Genomic DNA, 22282 nt, shown 5'->3' with positions numbered 1-22282 from the left:
AAAATGAAAACTCATAAAAAATTAACATATAGGGTAGAAAAGTATCCTTCAAAAAGATATGTTCTGGGATATCAGAATATTACTTTTAACGAAGTTCTTTAAAAAATCTAATTATTTAAAGGTCTTGACTGAAATTTCCCTGAAGTAAATAAAGCTCCAATGATGTAGTCTTATAAGAGACAAAAAAAAAAAAAGATATAAGATGGAAGGTATTTTTAGAACAGCCAGAAATTAGAATTATACTCCCCAAAACCAGAAGCACCAGAAGCTGAACAAGTCAGGGAAAGATTTTTCCCCTAGTGACCAAAAGCATACTCTGCTGCTGACATCATAAGTTTAGACATGATATTCAGAATTGTGAGAGAATAAATCTCTATTGCTCTAAGCACCTAAGTCTTTTTTTTTTATAGCCCCAGGTAAGAAACTACAACATGGAATAAATTATCTTGTAATATCATAGTTAAAAATGAAAAGCAAAGAGATTACATAATGTGTCTAGAATCTACCTAATTAGGTGATGTGTGCATGTATGCCTTCACCATCTTGTACCCCATTAAGATATATGCCTAAAATACACCAATAATTTTTTAAAGAAATATAAAAATAGCATAAAATATTTGTACTTAAAAATGCAAATCTAAGTAAATTGCAAAGTACTTGTTAAATTTTATTGTTTATAGCCAGGCGTGGTGATGGATCCTTGTAATCACATTACCTAGGAGGCTGAAACAGGAGGATTACAGGTTTCGGCTAACCTCAGCAACTAAGTGAGGTCCTCTGCAACTTAGTGCGGTCCTGTTTCAAAATAAAAAATAAAACAGGGCTGGGAATGTAGTTTGAAGTTAGAATGCCCCTAGGTTCTATTCTCAGTAAACACACACACACACACACACACACACACACACACACACACACACACGAAGCATACTCATTTTTTTCTATTTAGAGTGACATTTAATTATTACCAAATGAATAGATACATCAATATACTCTTTGTGATCCCTTAGTAACTCTTTCAAAAATGATAGAATTTGTATTTTTGTTTTGTTTGTTTACTTCTTTTGAAGATCTGGTCTCCTTGAAGGATTCAGAAGAAAATTTCTATTTAATTTAGGGCTAAACATGAACCAGTAGGATCCTTTATTAATACATTTGCTCATCTAGATTCTGGATGCTTAATTACCTCATTCTGCACAATATTATATAAAAACCCCTATTATGCCCCTAATTTGTAATAAATGCCAAAAACAAATTTGAATGTATTTTCTGGCATACAGAAGGATTACTTCACACCAGTTGAATGAATAGATGTAAATAGGACAGGCTTCTCCAGCCACAGAACCATCACCATCTCCACCATCATTTTTTTTTCATCATCATCACATTTTCATGAGACATTATGTATCTTTGAGAAGACTATCAGTTTTATTCCTTAAATATAATTTATTTTGATATTGAAAACAATTCATAAGTTAGTATAGTAATTATCTTTCTTTCATGGTTGTACAGATAAAAAAAAAAGGCTGGATTTCTTGAACATTAAATTAATGTCATTCAAGACCTCAATAAAAGTAGCAAGACTAGGGTCTATAATTTTTTCTTGAAGTAAAACAGCTTTTAGAAAATAAAAAGTGAATAAATTTAAAATTACGAGTGATGTGAACATGTATGCCTCTGCCATCTTGTACCCCTTTAAGATGTATAAGTACAATGATCCAATAAAAATTTAAAAAGTAAAATTATTACAAAATAATATACATGGCATACTCACTAGATGAATAGCAATTATAAAATAAACATTCTCATTTAGCTAACTTGAGTAACATTATATGAAATATGATAAGAGCCATGATATATATATAGATTCTTTCAACAATTATGAGAAAATAATAATTAGTAGCAAGTAAATGACTTACCTGTTGCCATATATCCAGTTCCTACATTTACAAATTTATTTAACAAATATTAGAAAACATCAAATATTAAAATGCTGCTGGCAAGGAATAAAATGTCTAATATTATTTTATATCTACATGCATTTTCAAGTTCTAAAATAAATGGTAAACCCACAGTTGCCAATTTTATTAATTTGTAGAGAACAGCATACCAGAAAAAGAGCAAGGTACTTACTTAGTATGTGTATTTACTCCTTAGACTGACAATACTAATGAAAAAAAAATACTCACTTGATGAAAATATTTTATTTTAATTTGGATTTGGCATGTCAATAGTCTGGATCTTCAGAAATAAACTATTAAAATGCATTTAGCATTATACATAGCTATTAAAATATTTTGGAAAGAAATTTCACTATATCTCCTTTTACTGGTTTTAACAGGATTCGGTTTTCATTAAAATTTAAATGATTTCAAATCTTGTACTCAAAATCTCTAACTATAAAACAAATGTATTATTGCAACTCAAATTAAAAACAGTACAAGCAAAGCTATCATTATGCATCTTCCAAATTTATTCAGTCTTAACATGTATGGAAAATGTCTTAATATTTTAGAGAAATTTTATTATTTTATCCTTCATAGTTTGCATTTAACTAATGATCATTTTATATTTCTGTAATTTCTAAAAAAGAGAAGATACTCTCTAAATATATATAATATATATTTATATATAATTTTATATGATTTAGTGTATATCTTATATGATTTAACACACTTTTATTCTTAATTTTCAGTTAATATTTCTTGTCAAAGAAAAATAATATCGTACCTACTCATTTTTGTTGCAAATATTTAAATCGTACATAAATTGCAAAATGCCATTGTGAGATAAAAATAGAATGCTTTGTAGTGATACCATAATTAATCTAAAATATACATTTTGAGAGGTGATGCATCAATCCAGAAATTGAAATAGAATGCTTATTGATTTTAATGAAAATAAAATTTTTCTTCATAAAATGCCTCGCCTACGTCTCCAAAGCACTTTAATAAGCATACTCTTGTTGTATTTTTTTTCCTTCAAGAAGGCATTTTCTTTGCTACTTTACAATACTCTTCTGTCTCTGGTGTGTTTCACTTCCTAAGCTTAAACATGGGTGGCTTCTCCTTGCCTTCTGATAACAGTTTCAATAAGGCCTCTCATTCCTCACCTCAAAATCATTCTAGCACTCACTACCAAATGAAACCACTTCCATCAATTATTGTATTTCAATTCATTATTAATTTATTTTTACAACATTTACTCCCTGAAAACTGAACCTCACCTATGTGGTTTGCTTAATTAGTGGAATTACCTGGTGATAGAAGTCAGCAAATTCAGATAAGTTTGAGTCAGCTAGAGACTTTTGATTGAATGCCACTGAGTGAATATTTGCAATTCAAATGGAGTGTTCTTCAGTGTAGAACTCTATGTTTTAATAGGGTAAAAACGTGCTTGTTGCATATTTATAAATATATATATGCATATATTTTTTCACAAAAAACAGAGTCCTATTACTCCATGCCAGTCACTCTGTTACAATCAGTATAATCAGTTTTCTTATTTTAAAAGTTTTTCTTTTTGTCTTTTATCATGAAACATATATACTACTATTTCAATTTTGAAGCAATGTTATCTAGGCTGCGTGTATGCGTGTATGTGTGTTTGTGTTTATGCACCTATATATACTTTATTATCCCTTCTAGAGCTAAACAAACCTTGCACCATTACAGATTTTTTTTGATACTGATTTATTTTTATCTCAAAATAAGTAATGAGGAATAGAAGCTTGTTCTGACTAATTAAAAAAAAATTATTGATCACCTTCTCCAGATCAGATTGTGATATAGATAATCAAATTATACCAGTAAACAAAACAAAAATTTCAGAACTGATTAAGCATATATTTTTATGCTGTGAGACAGTTAAAAAGTAATAAATATAAAAATATCTGTTACATAATATATTAAAATTAAATAGATTGTATGGTGTAAAAGAAAATTGATATAGACAGTGTAACTTACTGTATTGTAAATTTTATATATTTTATAATTTGGGGAAAGGATTAAAAATTGCCAAAATGAATGCAGAGTGAGGAAAGAGAAGAAATTAAAGCACAATTGACTATTATCCCAATAGTAAAAGTATGTGAGAGGATATCAAGAGTAAAAAATAATTCCATGAGGAGTAATTGTATTATAGTCTTTCTGAACTAAGGCATATAATATGTATGTAATAAAACTGACCAAAAAAACAGTAGTCCTAAGAAATTGCCCTTGATTTAACTTAGCAGACATATGAGGAGTGCCTAAGTTGAGGGAGACATTTGTTCAGATCAGTATTAAAATGTGCACTCACAAAAGCAGTGCTATCTCATGTTCCCTCTATAACTGAATACAGCTAATGGGCATCCTTGAATTTTTGTTTGTACTAATGAAACTGGAATTTATCTTCTCATCTCATCAAAACTCCAGATCACCTCAGGTCATAAAATCACATTAGGTTATGATAAAACCAAAAAATATATGCCATTTCAAAATTTAAGAATAACATTTTTGTCAGTTTTTCTTTGTCTTTTCTCCAACATTTCTTGCTTTTTTGTTTGTTGTATGACTTGTATGATTGGTTTCCCTCTTGGAGTCTTTTTGACTCTGAATTTTCCCTCAAGGAAGCAGATAGTCTAAGTATAAAATGACCTTTAAAATAAAAATAAACTATTGTATATATGATTAGAAGATCTACCATGGGCTTAAGAATAGATTGTAGACTCATAAATGATATTATGGCAGCTTGTTATTTCTTGCCTTTTTGAAAATAGTCATCTGTAAATTACTAACCTTATAAAGAAATGTTACATTTCTCCTTCTACCTAAAAATGTTTCCACTGAGGCTCTGGGAAGAAAAACCACAAGATAGAAAGGTCAGGTCTCAGAGTGGTAATTTGAGCTCCTTTGCTGTCTGGTTGCCATGTGACCTAGAGCAAAGCCAGTGTTTTGGGCCCTTCATTTGTACATTTCTAAGTGAGCATAACACCACTAGATGAAGCTCATAAGACTGTTGTCAGGAGAATCTAATGGAATGCTCTTTTAAAAAATGCTGCATAAATGCTAAGTAGCAAAATACGTCTTATTTCCAATATGTTTATGGGAGCTCTATGTGTGGGTTCTCCTTTAATGATGAACACCTCACTGAGTTTCAGCAACCTTTTCAAATACCAAAGATGCAATTCTTTACTTAGGTGAATGCAGGGGATATTTAGATATATCTTTTATTCACACAGAAAGCAAATTGATCATTCAATATATGTTCTATTATTTATATATAAGTTTAAAAAATTTTTATAACCGATGTTTAAGGTAAAGAAGATAGCATTTTGCTGTAAATAAATTATTTTATTGCATATTTGGATACAAATGGATGGGCAGCAGATTCATTATTAACACTTGACTTCTTTAGCCATTTTATGGAATTTTAGAATATAACATGACTGCCTACATAAAGCTAGTTTAATGAACCCAAGTGAAAATTTTTGTAGATGTAGAAATTATGCTTTAAGTTTAGATTAATTAAATGATATTTATTTTAACTTAACCATATATTTGAAGTTACAAATAAGTGAATTTAAAAATGTATATCTCAAAATGGTATAATTCACTTTTCAGTTCTGAGATCTTTAATAGGTTAATTAATGTTAAATTAATGAAGAAAACTTATAAATGTGTGACTGTGAAACTCTCAACATTCTAGTCACTGAAAGAACATAGGCCTTGCATGTGTACATTGCTCTCAACTTTCAGACCCAATTTACCTTAGAAATACTGGGAAATAATCAGACTACATATGAACACTCACCTTCATTACCACTATATTCACTCAAAAAGCTAAAAGAGAATGATTGTGACCCCACTGAACAAAGTGTGTGAAAATGGCATTTCACGTTGTGGTCTTTTTTCTTATGTTTCTTTCCTGGTAAAGTGTTGGAACCCACTTAGTGGCACACGCTTGTAATCCCAGTACTTAGGACACTAAAATAGGAGGATCAAAGATTTAAGACCAGGCTCAGCAACTTAGTGAGACCCTGTTTCAAAATAAAAAATAAAATCAGGCTGGGGGTATAGTTCAGAGGTAAGAATGCTCCTGAGTGAAATCCCTAGTACCATAAAAAATAATAAAATATTAAAGTGTTGAAAACTGAAGAGAAAGAGTAAACCAACCTTGTAAGTCTCAAAATTGGCTGATTATTTCAATTGACTTTAAATTTCAAAAAAATAATGGTAATAAAAGTTTACTTAGCTGGGAGTGCTGGCACATGCCTGTAATGTCAGTACATGGGAGGCTGAGACAGTGAGCTCACTGGTTGGAGGCCAGACAGCAATTTAGCAAGACCCTTAGCAACTTAGTGAGACTCCGTTTTATAAAAAAAAAAAAAAAAAAAAACTAAATAATAATAATAATAAAGAACTTAGAGGTATATGCAGCTTAAAGGTATAATGATTCAGGGTTCAATCTTTAGCAACAGAAAGATATAAGCAAGTAAGCAAATAAAACATTTTACTTAACCCTATCCGATTAATTAAATCTACATCCGGGTCTCAAATTTTAAAACTTAGTTACTCAGTGACTCTGTTGTGCAGCCAATGATAGAAGCCATTGATCTAGTCAACATGCTACTTAAGTAGAAAAATGTATTCCAGAAAGGTTGCCTAATTTAACAAAAGCATATATATGATCCTAAACCAGGCAGAAACTTGTGCACCAGGGAGTTGGTCTTCTTTTTCAACCTGCACTATAGCCATCTCTAGCACGGACCATGGACCTGGGTTCACCCTTGACACTGTGCAAAACCTTGTGACAGGAAATCATGTGCAACTCAGCTTCACAGTAGCCTTGCTGCCCAAGGGATAGACTAGCTGCACTACTAATATACCAACTTCAGCTAGCACAGTGTGGAGCAAGGATCCATTTCTTGGGACAGTATAAAGGTGTATGAACAGAAATTTGCTTTGGAATTTATTGCTGGACTTTAAAAACTAGCACTTGACAGATTCTGATAGACTCTACCCCAGGCCAGTGACTATATATGAAACTTATGGTAAAGCTTCAGTGCCAGGTAAAGATACACAGCCACATTGCATGTTCTGGCCAACATCACCTGTAGCACGTTGTGGTAATTTTGCTTAATTAGTCCACCTCAGAACTATTCCCTCCATTCTTTCATTCTGAATTTTTTTTTCAGTCATACTACCTAGAAGCTTGAAAGAATCCAGTCATCTTATGTTTCATATGCAATATATCACAAGTCTTGTTTACTTATTCATTTAAAAGCTTTTCCATGCTGACATGGTGGTGCACACTTAATAATCCCAGTACTTGGGAAGCTCAGTCTGGTTCCAAACTCATGGTCCCAAGCATTCCTCACACCTGAGTCTACCAAGCAGCTAGGACTACAGGTGTGTGCCAACATGTTTGGCTCAGTTTCTTAAGTTTTGACAAAGGTGTTTATACACCCTATCCAATCAAAATATAGAACATGTCACCACCCCAAATAGTTTCCTTGAGCTCCTATCATGTCCATTCATGGTATTGAAGGTAGCATGTATTGAAAAATCTGAGTTTTCTTATCATAGATAAGGTGAGTTATTCATGTTTTTTATATATCTTATCGTATGGTATGTACTCTTCTGTGCCTTGCTTCGTTTGCTCTGTGTGCTATTTCTTTTTTTTTTTATTTCTAGGGATATCAGTAGTGTGTTGTTCTTCCTCCTCCTTCTTGAAATTGAGCTCAGGCATGCTATATCCCTGAGCCAAATCCCAAACCTTGATTATTGGTTAATCATAATTACATATCTTAGTGAAATTGACATACAAAAAAGCAGTACAGCTTCTGGTGTTTTCTTGTTTCTTGTTTCTTTAGGTACTTCTCCACTACCCACCCCTCCAAATACTTAAAAGTGAGCTTGGAAATGAAACCTTCATATGTGGGCATAGCGTTAGATGAATTTCTGTTTTCATCAGTTCTCTTTTCCTTCTACACCTCACTTCCCCTATTTTCTTCCTCTATTTTTTTTTTTTGTAGTATCAGGGATGGAACATAGGGGCATTGTACCTCTGACCTACACCCCCATCCCTATTTTTTAGTCTTTTTATTTTTGAAACAGGGTCTCACTGAGTTGGGAAGGGCTTACTAAGTAGCTGAGGCTGTCTGCAAACCTTATCCTCAGGTCTTTGCCTCCCTAATGCTGGGATTACAAGCATGTGCCACCATGCCCTGCCTTTCTTCTACTATTTTACTGATCACTCTCTACAATTATATGAAATCCCTTTTCTTTCTATTTTCTTGCTAGCTTCCACATATGAGAAAAAATCATTAGATCCTTGACTTGACTATCTCTTACTAACTTATCTCACTTAGCATACTATTTTCTAGTATAGAGGTTTCTAAAAAGACTAGGATTGGAATAACCCTACCAACCAATTATGCCCTTCATCAGTATCTTTCCAAGGAATTAAAGTCAAAATACCATAGTAATACTTGCATATGCAAGTTTATAGCAGTATAGTTCACATATAGCAAAAGTATAGAACCAACCTAGATGTCTGATAACATAAGGGTGAATACAAAATGTGATATAGTCATTTACATATATACATGATATAAATCATATATACATATATGACATATAATCATATATATGTATAATGAAATTTTACTGTCATAAAGAACAACAAAATTATGTGATTTTCAGGAAAATGAATGGAATTTGAGAACATCATGTATAACTTTGTGAAATCAAAGTAAAGTGACTCTAATATTTGATGTTTTAACCTAGATTTAAATTTCTGAGAAACATTTTCTAAGGATCATAAAAACGTTTACAATCTAATTACAAAAATAAGTCTACAATGCTTATAAAATTATTCAGGATAAATTTAACTTATAATCTAACTTTCTTTAATCACTGGTGTATAAAATAAGAAACATCAACCAGTGGGTTGGAATTATTGATAAAATATCAAAACTGTCTTCATTTACCACAGATTTCTGTTTTCTAACCTTTTTGTGACAAGATATGTCATTTTGACAAGCCACTTAGCATAAATGACTAGCAACTCCCTGAACCCTCTATTTAACACAGTCAGGACCCCACACTTCAAATTGTCATGCACCATTATCATGTTTTCATATGTCAGTCTCGTCTCTGAAGGGTGTTACCTCCCTGAAGTGTAAATTCTTCTGATATTTGTCTTTCGGTGTCAGCATCAAAATATGTGATCACTGACCACTAATCTAATCTTTTATGGAGCTGTAAACAGACAATAACAAAGCAAAAATTTTGTTTTGATTGATAGACTGTTATTTGTGAATTTGAGATTCAGACAATTACTTTAGGGGTTGTTTAGGTTTTATATCATGTAAGATAAGATACATTCATTCTTGAAAATTTTATATAAAAATTATTTTTCAGCTATTTGTAACTTTCAACAGTTTTAAATGTTATTTTAGTTTTCTCCAATGAAAGATAAAGTTTATAAAATTTAGTTTTACCTGCACCTTTTGTATAATAATTGATAGATTCTTACAGAATACATGCATATAAAAATAGCCAAATTACAGTTTATAAAATTATTAATTGTTACATATTTAAGACCTGTATTCATTTATAGAGTAAAAGGAATTTAATAAAACTAACTTCTGAAACATTTCTCAATAACTTTAATGCCTGGCAAACTCTGACACAACCAATTAATAAAGCTGAACGCTTATGTACTTATATGATAATTGTGGATTTTTTTAGTATTAGCAAGTTAATAGAGAATAAATTCTAAATTCAATAGTTGAAAACAATGTGACAAATTATAGTAGTGAAATACAATTGAATATTATATCACATGAATATATTACATTTTATAAAAATTAGATTTATTATACATTTTATTGTGATGTTGAAAGTTTAAAAATAAATTTTCAAAGCCTAGCATGGAGGCACACGCTTGTAATCCCCCCATTTGGGAGGCAGAGACACGAGGATTGCATAGGTTCAAAGCCGGCCTTGTTGGCCTAAAAGACCCTGTTTACAAATAAAAAAATATTAAAAAATAGGTATCTGGGAATGTAGTCCGAAGGTAGAAGGCTTTCTAGAAACCCCAGTACCACCAAAAAACTAAAAATAAATAAAAAATTAAAAATGCATTTTCAGCTTGAGTATTCAAATAAATGGAAGACTTTCTAAGAAGGCTTTCAAACATTTAATTTACCAAGTGAACTTAAACATGGATAAAATAGAGAAAACACACAAAATCCAGTTAACTTACAAAAATCTCCTCCTCAAACTCAAAGGCTTTAATTTATTTAAAATAAAGGCAGGAGATTCAAAATGGCGACTGCAGGATGCAGCACATCTCAGTAGCTCAAACAAAGTTCAACTTCCGAGAAGGCAGCATCTTGACAAACAAAATAAATACAGCTCATGAACCAAAATAAAAACAGGAACCATGCAGAAGGAATCCAGTAGTCTGAACTGCTAGATCCACTACAAAAAGCCTGAGCATATGACAGACCTGCTGTGGATGCTGCCCAGCCACCAGCGCCCAAATCGCCAGTCCTGGCTCTTGCCAACACCAGTGCAGCAGCCCCAAGAAATCCAGAAAAATAGTCCAAGAGCTTGAAATCATCCACAGAGCTCCAACATCTTAAGCGGTGACTGACATCATACTTTAGGGATGGAGAAAATAATCCAAAAGCCCCTGTGCTCACCAGAGGCAGCACCCACAGCTACACAGCAATCCCTCCAGAGACCCAAAGCAGGGCAGCCAGATAACCACTTGTCTTACTCAGTACTCAGCAGAAAACTGCCCACAGAAGCTGAGGGACCCAGTGGGCTAGTAAAGTTAGAACCTGCAGAGATACAGGAAAGGTGCTCAAGGCACAGTACCTGCACAGGGTCACAGGGGATCACTCCAAGACTGTACTGGATGCCCTCCATCCCTGTGGAGGCAGGGAAGTGCAGGCACAGTGCAGGTAGAGAAGCTCAGGCCTGAGCCCAGGGTGGAGAGTGCAGAGGCCCAGGGCCCAGACCACAGGCTGGAAAAACACAGAATCCTAGACTTACCTGGAATTCATTAACAGTGACACCCAATGCCCAACACCTAAATACAAAGCTGTCAGAGGCAAGAGAGGAGTATAAATACCCAGAAAGCGGGTTCAATAGCTAAAAATAGGGTACAAAGCAAGTAAGAGACATTGGAATATGCTCCAGAATCTACCACAGTGATCATGCATACATACATACATACATATATTATATGGGCATAGCCCTAAACTCATAAGTTAGTAGGACAGTTTCTTTTCTTTCTTTTATTTGATTTTTTTTTTGCTTTGTTGTCTCACACTGTTCCTAGTTCTTTTTATTTTATTTTATTTTTTTCTCTCTTATTCCTTTTATTTTGGTTGTTTTTCGATGTGTAAATATTAGCTTTGTATCTTTGATGTATAATTATTAGTTTTTGTACTTTTTTTGTTACTTCATTTGTGTTTTTTTGCTCCTTCCCCCTATTTCTTTCCCTAAGTCCCTCACTCTAACCTACCTACTCTCTTCTCTCAAAACCTTTTTTCCACTTACTGTATCTCCTTGTTTAATATTCAAGTTATTTTATATCTTCATACTTATATACTCTAACTACAAGGGTTCTACTATCTAAACTTCTGTCATTCTCAACAAGATACTGCCTTATTATACTTAAATTCTTACTCAACCTAATCATATCATCCACCTTACCAGACTCCTGTACCTATCATCCCAACTCCTTCTTCATTACCCAACCCTCACCATTGGAAAAATCACTGTTTACATGTTGACATCTCTAAAGTCCTACTACTAATATTGGATTAAACAAAATATACACAAAAGATTGTAAGACATCAGAAAAAAAGCTTGAAAACCTTGAAAATAAAAGAACTAGGAATGGTGAAAAAATAATGAAAATACATACAAGAAAAGCAAGAAGGGAAATTCTGAATCCTGATCTACAATCAGGCCTCAAAGCAAGTGTACATAAAATGAAAGAGGAAATGGAGACCTTAAGAAAGAATCAGAAAAGAGTCTGAAATTAAATGAGTCAATAAATAAAGTGAAGATAGAGAAAATTTTTTGGAAAATTAGATGAAACATAAAATAGATTATCACTATTAGAAGACAGTTCATTCAAGACTAAAAGTACAGTCAACAGCATACCAAAGTTATTACAACAACAAAAACTATACATTCAACAACTATGGAACAATTTGAAACATCCTAACTTGTGGATAAAAGGTATTGAAGAAGGGATAAAGGTACAGACCAAGGGCACACATAATCTCATCAGAGAAATAATTTCAGAGAATTTTCCAAATATGGAAAGAGACTTGGACTTACACATTCAGGAGACATACAGAAGACCATTAAGACAAGATCAAAGAAGGAACTCAACATACCATGTTATAATCAAAATGCCAAGAGTTCAAGGAAAGAATCTTAAAAGCAGTGGAACAAAAGAATGAGTGAGATATAGTGGCAAAACAGTTAAAGTCACCCCATACTATACAACCCAAATCATAAATGCCAGGAGAGACTGTTAAGATTGTGATCCAGATCCTGGAAGAAAACAAATTCCAACCAAAACTACTATATCCAGCAAAAATTATTATTCATAATTGATGGAGAAATAAAAGTATTTCAAGATGAGCAGAATCTCAAAAATATTATGAATTCAAAGCCAATACTAGAGAAAATATTTAAAAAATAAGCCATAAAGAAAAGGGAAAAAGAAGCCGGGCATGGTGGCACACACTTTTAATCCCCGCACTTGGGAGGTGGAGACAGGAGGATCATGCAGGTTCGAAGCCAGCCTCACTGGCTTAAGAGACCCTGTTTCCAAATAAAAAATATAAAAATGGGTCTGGGAGTATAGCCCAGAGGTAGAAGGGTTTCCAGGAACCCCGATACCAACAACAACAACAACAACAAAAACATAATCCAAAGAAATGCTGTTCACAAAAAACTCACCTTACTGCCAAAGACATTAATAGAATGAAAGTGAAAGGATGGAAAAAGATATATCATGCTAATGGAGACCAAAAACGGGCAGGAGTAGCAACACTGATATCCCACAAAACATACTTTAAGCTAAAACACATCAGAAGAGACAAACCAGGGAACATTCTTTTATTCAAAGGAACAATCCACCAAGAATATAAAATGATAAAAAATGTTTATGCCCCAAATGCAGGTGCAGCCACATTTGTAAAACAAACCCTACTGGACAACAGATCTCAAATAACTCCAAATACAATAATATTGGGAGACTTCAATAGACCTCTCACACCACTAGATCAATCTTCAAGGCAAAAGATGACCACATTCTTCAGAACTAAAGAAAACTATAAACCAAATGCACCTACTATACATATACAGAATATTTCAAGCAGGAACTACAGAATGCACATTCTTCTTAGCAGCCCATGGAACCTTCTCCAAAATAGATCACATCCTGGGCCACAAAGCAAGCTCAAGTAAATTAAAAATATTTAATATAATTCCCTGCATCTTTTCAGACCATAATAGAATGAAAGTAGAAATCAACAACAGGAAGACCAAAAGAAACTATTTAAATACATGGAGATTGAATGATACACTATTGAATGATGAGTGGGTAAGATAAAAAATAAGGGGAGAAATAAAGAAATTTTTGGAATTAAATGAAAATAGAGACACAACTTACTAAAATCTATGGGACACATTGAAGACAGTGTTAAGAGGAAAGTTTATAGCATTAAGTGTCCACATAAGTAGAACAGAGAATTGCCAAATAAATAACATAATGACACATCTCAAGGACCTAGAAAGACTGCAACAGTCTAATCCCAAAGCCAGCAGAAGGCAGGAAATTAATAAAATCAGAGCAAAAATAAATGAAATAGAGAATATAAAAATTCAAAGAATCAATAAAACAAAAAGCTGGTTCTTTGAAAAGATTAATAAGATTGACAAACCCCTGGTCAACATAACCAAAAGATAGAGAATAAACTCAAATTATTAAAATCAGAAATGAAAAAGGAGATAATCACCAAAGCGAGTGGGGAAAGTTAAAGGATTATCAGAATCTATTTTGAAAATTTATACTCCAATAACTGGAAATCATGGAAGAAATCAATAGATTTCTAAGCACATATAACTTAACTAAACTGAACCAAGAGGAAATAGTATGCCTAAAACAATGAATATCAAGCAAAGAAAGAGAAATAGCAATAAATATTGTGCCATCAAAGAATAGCCCAGGCCCTGATGGGTTTTCAGCTGAATTCTACAAAACCTCCAATGGAGAACTAATCCCAATACTTCACAATATGTTTCAGGAAATTGAAAGAGATGGAATTCTACCAAATTCTTTCTATGAGGCCAGTATCATATTAATCCCCAAACCAAACAAAGATGCCTCAAAAAAGAAAAATTACATATCAATATCCTTGATGAACATAGATGCAAATATTATAAACAAAATACTAGCTATTTACAATCAAACCTGTATGAAGAGAATTTTAAACCATGACCAAGTTGCTTTCATCCCAGAAAAGCAAGGCTGTTTAACATACTGCAAAAATTTCTCTAAAATCTGGAACAAGACAAGGATGCCCACTATCACCACTTCTTTACAATATAGTTCTTGAGACTCTTGCCAAACCAATAAGACAAGAGAAGAAAATCAAAGGATTTCAAATAGAAAGAGAATAATTAACACTATCCTTATTTGCAGATGACATGGTCCTTTATCTAGAAGACACAAAGAACTCAACCAAAAGACTACTGCAGCTGACTAACCAATTCAGTAAATTTACAGGATACAAAATCAATCTAAAGAAATCACCTGCTTTTCTTTAGGCCAACAATGAATCCACAATGAAAGAAATAAAACAATTCCATTCACTATAATTGCAAAACCAATAAAATATCTAGGAATAAATCTAACCAGAAATGTAAAAGACCTATACAATGAAAACTATAAAATATTAAAGAAAGAAACTGAAAAATACCTTGAGAGATAGAAAAATCCTCTTGCTCATGGATAGACAGAATAAATATCATCAAAAGTGATCTACAATTCAATGCAATTCCTATTAAAATACCAGTGACATCTTCATAGATCTAGAATAGTCAGTCATGAATTTTATATAGAGAATTAAAAGACCCAGAATAGCCAAAGCAATCCTCAGCAATAAGAACCATGTAGGAGGCATAACAATCCCTGACCTCAAATTATACTACAGAGTAATAATAGTAAAAACAGCATGTTTTGGGCACAATAGCAGGCATCTTGACCAGTGGAACAGAATAGAAGATACAGAAACAAACCCACACACCTATAGACAATTGATCTTTGACAAAGAGGGCAAACTCATATACTGGAGAAAAGACAGCCTTTTCAACAAATGGTGCTGGGAGAACTGGCTATCCATTTAAAGAAAAAAAACGGAACTAAATCCTTACCTCTTACTGTGCACAGGAATCAATTCAAGATGGATCAAAGACTTAGAAAATAGACCAGAGACTGTGAAGTTATTAGATGAGAGTGTAGGCTCAACACTCTAACCATACAGGCACAGGTAGTAACTCTCTTAACAAGCCTTACAAAGAGCAGGAAATTAAAGTAAGAATTAACAAATGGGATGGCTTCAAACTAAAAAGTTTCTTCTCATTAAAGGAAACCATCAAGAACCTAAAGAGAAACCCAACAGAATGAAAGATCTTTACCAGCCACCACTCTGACAGAGGGCCAATGTCCTGCATATACAAAGAACTCAAGAGATTCTACACTAGCAAAATAAATAACTCAATGAAGAAATGAGCAACTGAATTGAATAGAAGCTTCACAAAAGAAGAGATACAAATGGTCAATAGTTACATGAAAAGATGTTCAATAACATTATCCATCAGGGAGATGCATCAAAACTACTACACTGAGATTCCATCTAACCCCAATCAGAGTACCAAACATAAGGAAATCAAATAACAACCAATGCTGGTGAGGATGTGGGGAAAAAGGAACTTTTTTTACACTGTTGGTAGGAGTGCAAACTAGCTCAGCTTCTATGGAGATCAGTGTAGAGATTCCTTAAAAACCTAGGTATAGATCCACCTTATGATCCAGATATACCATTCCTGACTATCTTTCCAAAGGGGTTTAAATCAGAAAATTACAGTAATATATGAATACCCATGTTAATAGCAGCACAATTTTTAATAGCCAAAATATGAAACTAACCTAGGTCTCTATCAACAGATGAATGGATTGCAAAATTATGGGAAATATACACAATGGAATTCTACTCAGCTATAAAGAAGAAAATCATGTCATTTGCAAAAAGATGGAAAGACTTGGAGAACATTATGTTAATTGAGATCATCCAGGCACCAAAAGAAAAGGGAAATATGTTTTCTCTAATATGCCCAAACTAGGGAGTATTAGGAATTCCAGAGAATGCAGGGGGAACCTCAGCAAAGCTAGAATGGAAGGGTAAGAGAGGAAGAAGGCTGAGTTTTATTAATGGAGGAGCTGAAGATGTGTAAAAGTACGAATATAGCAAGGTTAACCTGGACACTCATTGTTGATAGTGATGGAAGGGAAGTGGTGGGGGAGAGGTTACCAACCACAGTCTGAATGTATGGCATTTTTAATATGTCCCACATAAAAATAAAAAAATAAATTAAAAAATTAAATAAATAAAATAAAGGCAAACAAGCCACTCAGATACTTCAAAGAGATGGCTGATAATAAGACTACACATACTTATTTCTCATTCTGACAATATGTGAACCATCTCACACAGGAAAAATTATTGTAAGTCAGTCATACAGAGAGGTTTTATGTCCTCATGAACCTCATTATTTCTAGTCAACACAAATCAGACAGAATAGAATAGATGCAATATCTGAAGGCCTAATTGAAATAAAAAACTACAAATATTCACACATAGAGTCAGTATTTATGAACCTGAAATCACCACTACAGATACTCTAGATTTTTTCATGTCAAAAATTATCAATTGGATGCTCTCCCTAACATGCAAAACTAGGGAGAAAATTGTTCATAGAAGGAACTCTAGACAAAGGAGATACTATAGATGAGCAAATAAGGTGGCCTAACTGAGGGTGTGGGAGGAGTAAAAGGGAATTTTTCTAATATCTATGATGTACATTAGCAAACATATCAAAAACAAAAACAATCATTAAGCCAAACATAAGAAGGAGGAAAGGGGAGGAAATGGAGCAGAAATTGGGTAAGGTCTAATTGGGTGATGTGTGCATGTATGCCTCCACCATCTTGGACTCCATTAAGATGTATAACTACAATGTACCAATATAAAATTTAAAACAATTTAAATGGAAAAATTCTCAAATTATGTTTTATCCATGAAAAAAATTAAATTTTCAGCTGAAAATTTGGTAATAAGATGGGCATGGTGGCACATGCTTGTAATCCCCACATTCGGGAGGCTGAGATTGGAGGATTGCGGTTTACGGACAGCCTCAGCTACTTAGTGAGGCCCTCTGCAACTTAGTGAGACCGTGTTTCAAAATAAATAATAAAAAAATAGGGCAGGGGGTATAACTCAGAGGTCAAATTCCCCTGGGTTCCATCCCCAAAACCCACAAAAAAAAAAGTTTGATAATAATTCTTTTGACTGCTTAAGAGTTGCTAAGCCAATATATACACACATACAAAACCCACAAAAAAAAAGTTTGGTAATAATTCTTCTGACTACTTAAGAGCTGCTAAGCCAATATGTATCACACTGTATATAAAAATCACAGTATATAAAAAGATATTTATATATTTATAAATATCTTGATTTGATATATTTTAATAACATCTATGATTTAAATCATATATATATACACACATAGGAAAACATATATAATAGAAAAAGTATCTTGAAAAAACAATAATAATAAGGAAATATTCTAAATTATTATTATAATAATGAGAATTTCTTTACCAGCCTCTGAAACACAACTTTTTATGCTACTGAAATACATCGCATAATAATATTTGCCCTTATCAGTGATAATTTGGCTTGTCTCTTATAAAAAATAATAATATGTGACAGCACAAAAATTTAAGTGGTAAGAAAAAATATGGGCAAATTAAATGTTTTTAATAAATCTCATTATAATGCAAAGTTGTGTCCCATCCTTGGATATTTGAACATATATTTAACTGACTTGGCATAATAAAATTTACCATAAATAAATGAACTGCCAAAATGAAAATTCTTCAAGCACAAAAGCCAACAAATTGAAAATACTTATATAAAATCTTCATATTTATGAGTGAAAAAATAAAGTGTAGTCTTGTGACAAGATAATAACATTATCTTCCCAATGACTATCAATAGATGTTACTTTTTTTAAGAACATCTATTTTATGAAGAAAAAGTTTGTATGTTGTTTGTTTTTTTCTTAGATTATATATTTTTTTCTTTTCATATGCAGGAAAAACATATTATCTCTGATGTGATTTCCTATTAGGATGGGAACTTTCACTTCATGACAGGTAGAAACTGTAGGGAGGAACATTCAAGCACATCTAAGCTTCCTTGCTCTTTATAGGAAGATGGAATTATCTAGCTGAAGAGACCACTTGAGAGAGAGAAAGGAACCCGGCCCTGTTGCCCTCAGGGATGTGCATCTCCACAGGAAGGGCACCTGTCATTTGCTCAGAAGTCAGCTTGCTGTCCAGCACTAGCGACTGGATCATAGAGGTTTTATCTGTGGTACACTTTAGGAGGCTCATTCGATCCATTTCATAGGTCTATTCCATTTTCTCCATTGAAGTTTCACCAGTAATAAAGCTGAATTTAGTCTAGTTCCAAATAAATTCTAAACTTGGGCATTAAAAAGTGTGCTATTTATAGTCCCTCCTTAATCTGAATATGTGTGAAGCTATAACATGACAGCAAGTTGATCAGTTAAATATGCTCTTTTTAAATTCAAATACGATATGTAGCACATTTGCATTATAGATTGCTTCACTTTCTTCTGATATTATTATTTATATTTGTATGGAGGGTTTCACTTTTACCTGACTACACACACACACACACACACACACACACACACACACACACAATATACATATATATAGGTACCTATACCTATACCTACACCTATACATATATATTCATATATGTATGTATGTGTGTATATATATATATATATATATATATATACATATACACATATACACACATATACATAAACATTATTTAATATTCTTGCCTGGCTTGTTTGTTCTGACAAATTCAGTTTGGAGAAGAAATCTTGATCTTATGAGTTGCTCTTGTACCAGAAATGGAGTGACCATTACTTCTTAATTAACCTATCCATCCATAGTTGTTCATAATAGATCCACCAAAACCTTTCAACTATATTTATCAAGTATTTAAACATTCTAAACAATTTATTTGCTAAATGTAATTTTCTAGAAATCTCCTATAGGAGTACTTCATTCTTCTTATCCAATCTGGCCTGGTCATCTTCCAGAACCATTTTATGACAGACTCTATTTCTATTTCTGGGATTTTTGTATCTGTTCTGCTATATAGAAATCAAATTTGTTGGATATCACACCATTGTTATTTTATGTTTTTACATTTTTGTTTTTCTTCATCAAATTTCTATAATATATTCAGGGTAGAATATCTAGAAGCTTTAGATGTATAGAAATGTCTTTTATGTCTCATTTACAGTGTTTTTAAAACAAAACACACCCATAATTTTGAAACTTCATTGCATTCCTTTTAACATTCAAAATGTTTTCTTGAGAAATTTAAAAATTCACTAATGCCTAGGTATACATTATTTTATTTTATTAATATCTATAAATATTCTTTTAAACTCTTTGTAGTTACTGTTTTTAATTTTCCTGATGCTGTACATTATTGCATTGTAGATATCTAAAATTTGATCTTAGATTGACATTCTGTATCTTTATTGTGTATATTTAAAAAGCCTGCACTACCATCTATGCTACTCTGCCACATTTCAATTTCTCAAGAGAATCAAACACTTTTATTCATTTTCTACATGGAGTATAGGATATACTATAAAGGGTAGCATAAAGGAAATCAGTAAGGTAATCCCTGTGCTGGGTACTCACTAAATTTGGCATATGGACCATTCACAAAACCACCAATATTCTTAAACATTTTGTTTATTACTGTTTTCTATAACTGATGATTCAAAATACTGAAAATTTAGTATTCTACAGTGCAAGTAAACTTGCAGTATCCCCTTCATGTGTTTTCATTATGCTAAATTATTTATTGTCCACTCTTACATCTTCTCTATTTTTCCAAAATTTTTAAAATTTTTTCTCATAAATTTCTCTTTTGATCTTTTGTCCTCTGTGATTTTTTCCTCTTTATCATAATTTACCTGAGAGTTTTGAAGTGATATGAGTTGAATAAATATTCGGTCCAAAAGTTTTATCAGATGTTAGATACATTTTTATTACAGTACTTGGTTATTGGAAAAACCACTAAAGGAAACTAAAATATGTTGATAATTAATTAAACTAGACACTTCTGACATATCTACAATGGTTCTATTAAAAAATATAGTCACCATTTTTATTAGCATTCACTCTTCTTAATAGTCAGCTGCCAAAAAGCTAAATGCAATGACAAGGACTAATTTTTTCAGTCCCCGTGAATCATGTATATGGAAGGACTAGAGAAATATTCTTAAATATTATATATAGATATGAACCTGGTTCCACCAACTACAGTATATAGAGAAGCATTTGGAAAATGCATTTACAAGAGAGCATGTGAAATTTATATTTGCACCATGAGTTTGCAAGAAGCTCAATTAACCCACTTATCAGTAAGATAGAAAAAATCATTAAAAAGAAAATAAATCATATTTAAATTAGAAAATAGGCTGAATCACATAAATAAAATAAACATTTACTTTTTAAATATCTGCTAAAATTCAGTAAGAACTATGAGAGTCTATCAACTTGTGCAATTTTAATTTTATGTTTATTTCATTAAGATAGATGCTCTACTCTAGACTGATATATCTTGTAATAAAAGAGAGCGTTCCCCAACCTTCCAGGCAGAGGGTTTGCTCTCCCAGAGAAAATTTCACCTGTTTATATTATAACCCACACTTAAATTGCAATAATATCTTCTTAATTGTAGGAAATATATTCTAGAAATCCCAGTAAATTAGTAAATGCCTGAAATCACAGATTGCACTGTGGTTACATTTATACAATGCTTATGCATAGTTATTTGTGATAAAATTTAATTTATGAACCAGGTAGGGTAACATATTAAGAGCAATGCATAAAATATAACTATAACAAAATATACTAAAAGTTATATAAATTTAGTATCTTCCAAAATGTGTTATTTATCTTCTCACTTTAAAGGAAGTAATTTTGGGTTTATCTTTTCCTGTATCTCAGTTGCCAGCATCTCTCTTTTTGGGCTTTGGGGAACAATTTTAGAGAAAATAAAGGTTACTTGAACATATGCACTGTAATACTGATATAGTTAGTCTGATAACTAAAATTGCTAAGGGACTAATGGGAAAGTAGTACAGATCACAAGCATTTGTTGGGGAAAGGATGACTCATATCCCAGCTAGGATGAAGCATGCTGCTGGAATTTTATTATAGTACTAAGAATAGTGCTCATTTTAAAACATATGTATTTCTTTTATTTTTGAAACTTCCCATTATTATTTTCAAGCAATGATTGACTTCAGGTAAATAAAAAACCACAAGAAATGAAACTGAAAGTAAGGAATCACTACTGTATTTGTCTCAGGAATCATAGTTTTCTGAATAGAAATTATTTGTACCATTTCACATGTTGATTGTACCATTAATGTGTTGGAATTGTAGTCATACCTCACTTAAAATAATTATGTCACTGGGCAATTTTGTCATCTTGTCATTATGTGATCATTACAGAGTGTCCTTACACAATCTAAGATAACTACAGCACCATTAAGCATTATAATTTTTTGGTGCCAACATTGTATATGTGGTTTATCAATGACTGAACTATTGTTATGTGGTGCATGACTCTATTTGTTTTAGGCATTTTAGTTTCTTTAGCCAATAATAAAATTATTTTCCAGGTAGGTTGCTGCCATATCTGATACAGAGATAATTATCTAAGTAGTGTAGTGGTAATTTACAAGAAAATCAATGAGAGCAATTAGAAATATAAAGTTCATTTTTATGCAAAGATAGCTCAGTCGGTAAAATTGTTGTGATTGACAACTTGGAAGGT

Source organism: Muscardinus avellanarius (genome assembly GCF_963383645.1).
Source record: "Muscardinus avellanarius genome assembly, chromosome: 5".
Classification (NCBI taxonomy): domain Eukaryota; kingdom Metazoa; phylum Chordata; class Mammalia; order Rodentia; family Gliridae; genus Muscardinus; species Muscardinus avellanarius.
This window is presented reverse-complemented; position numbering follows the sequence as displayed.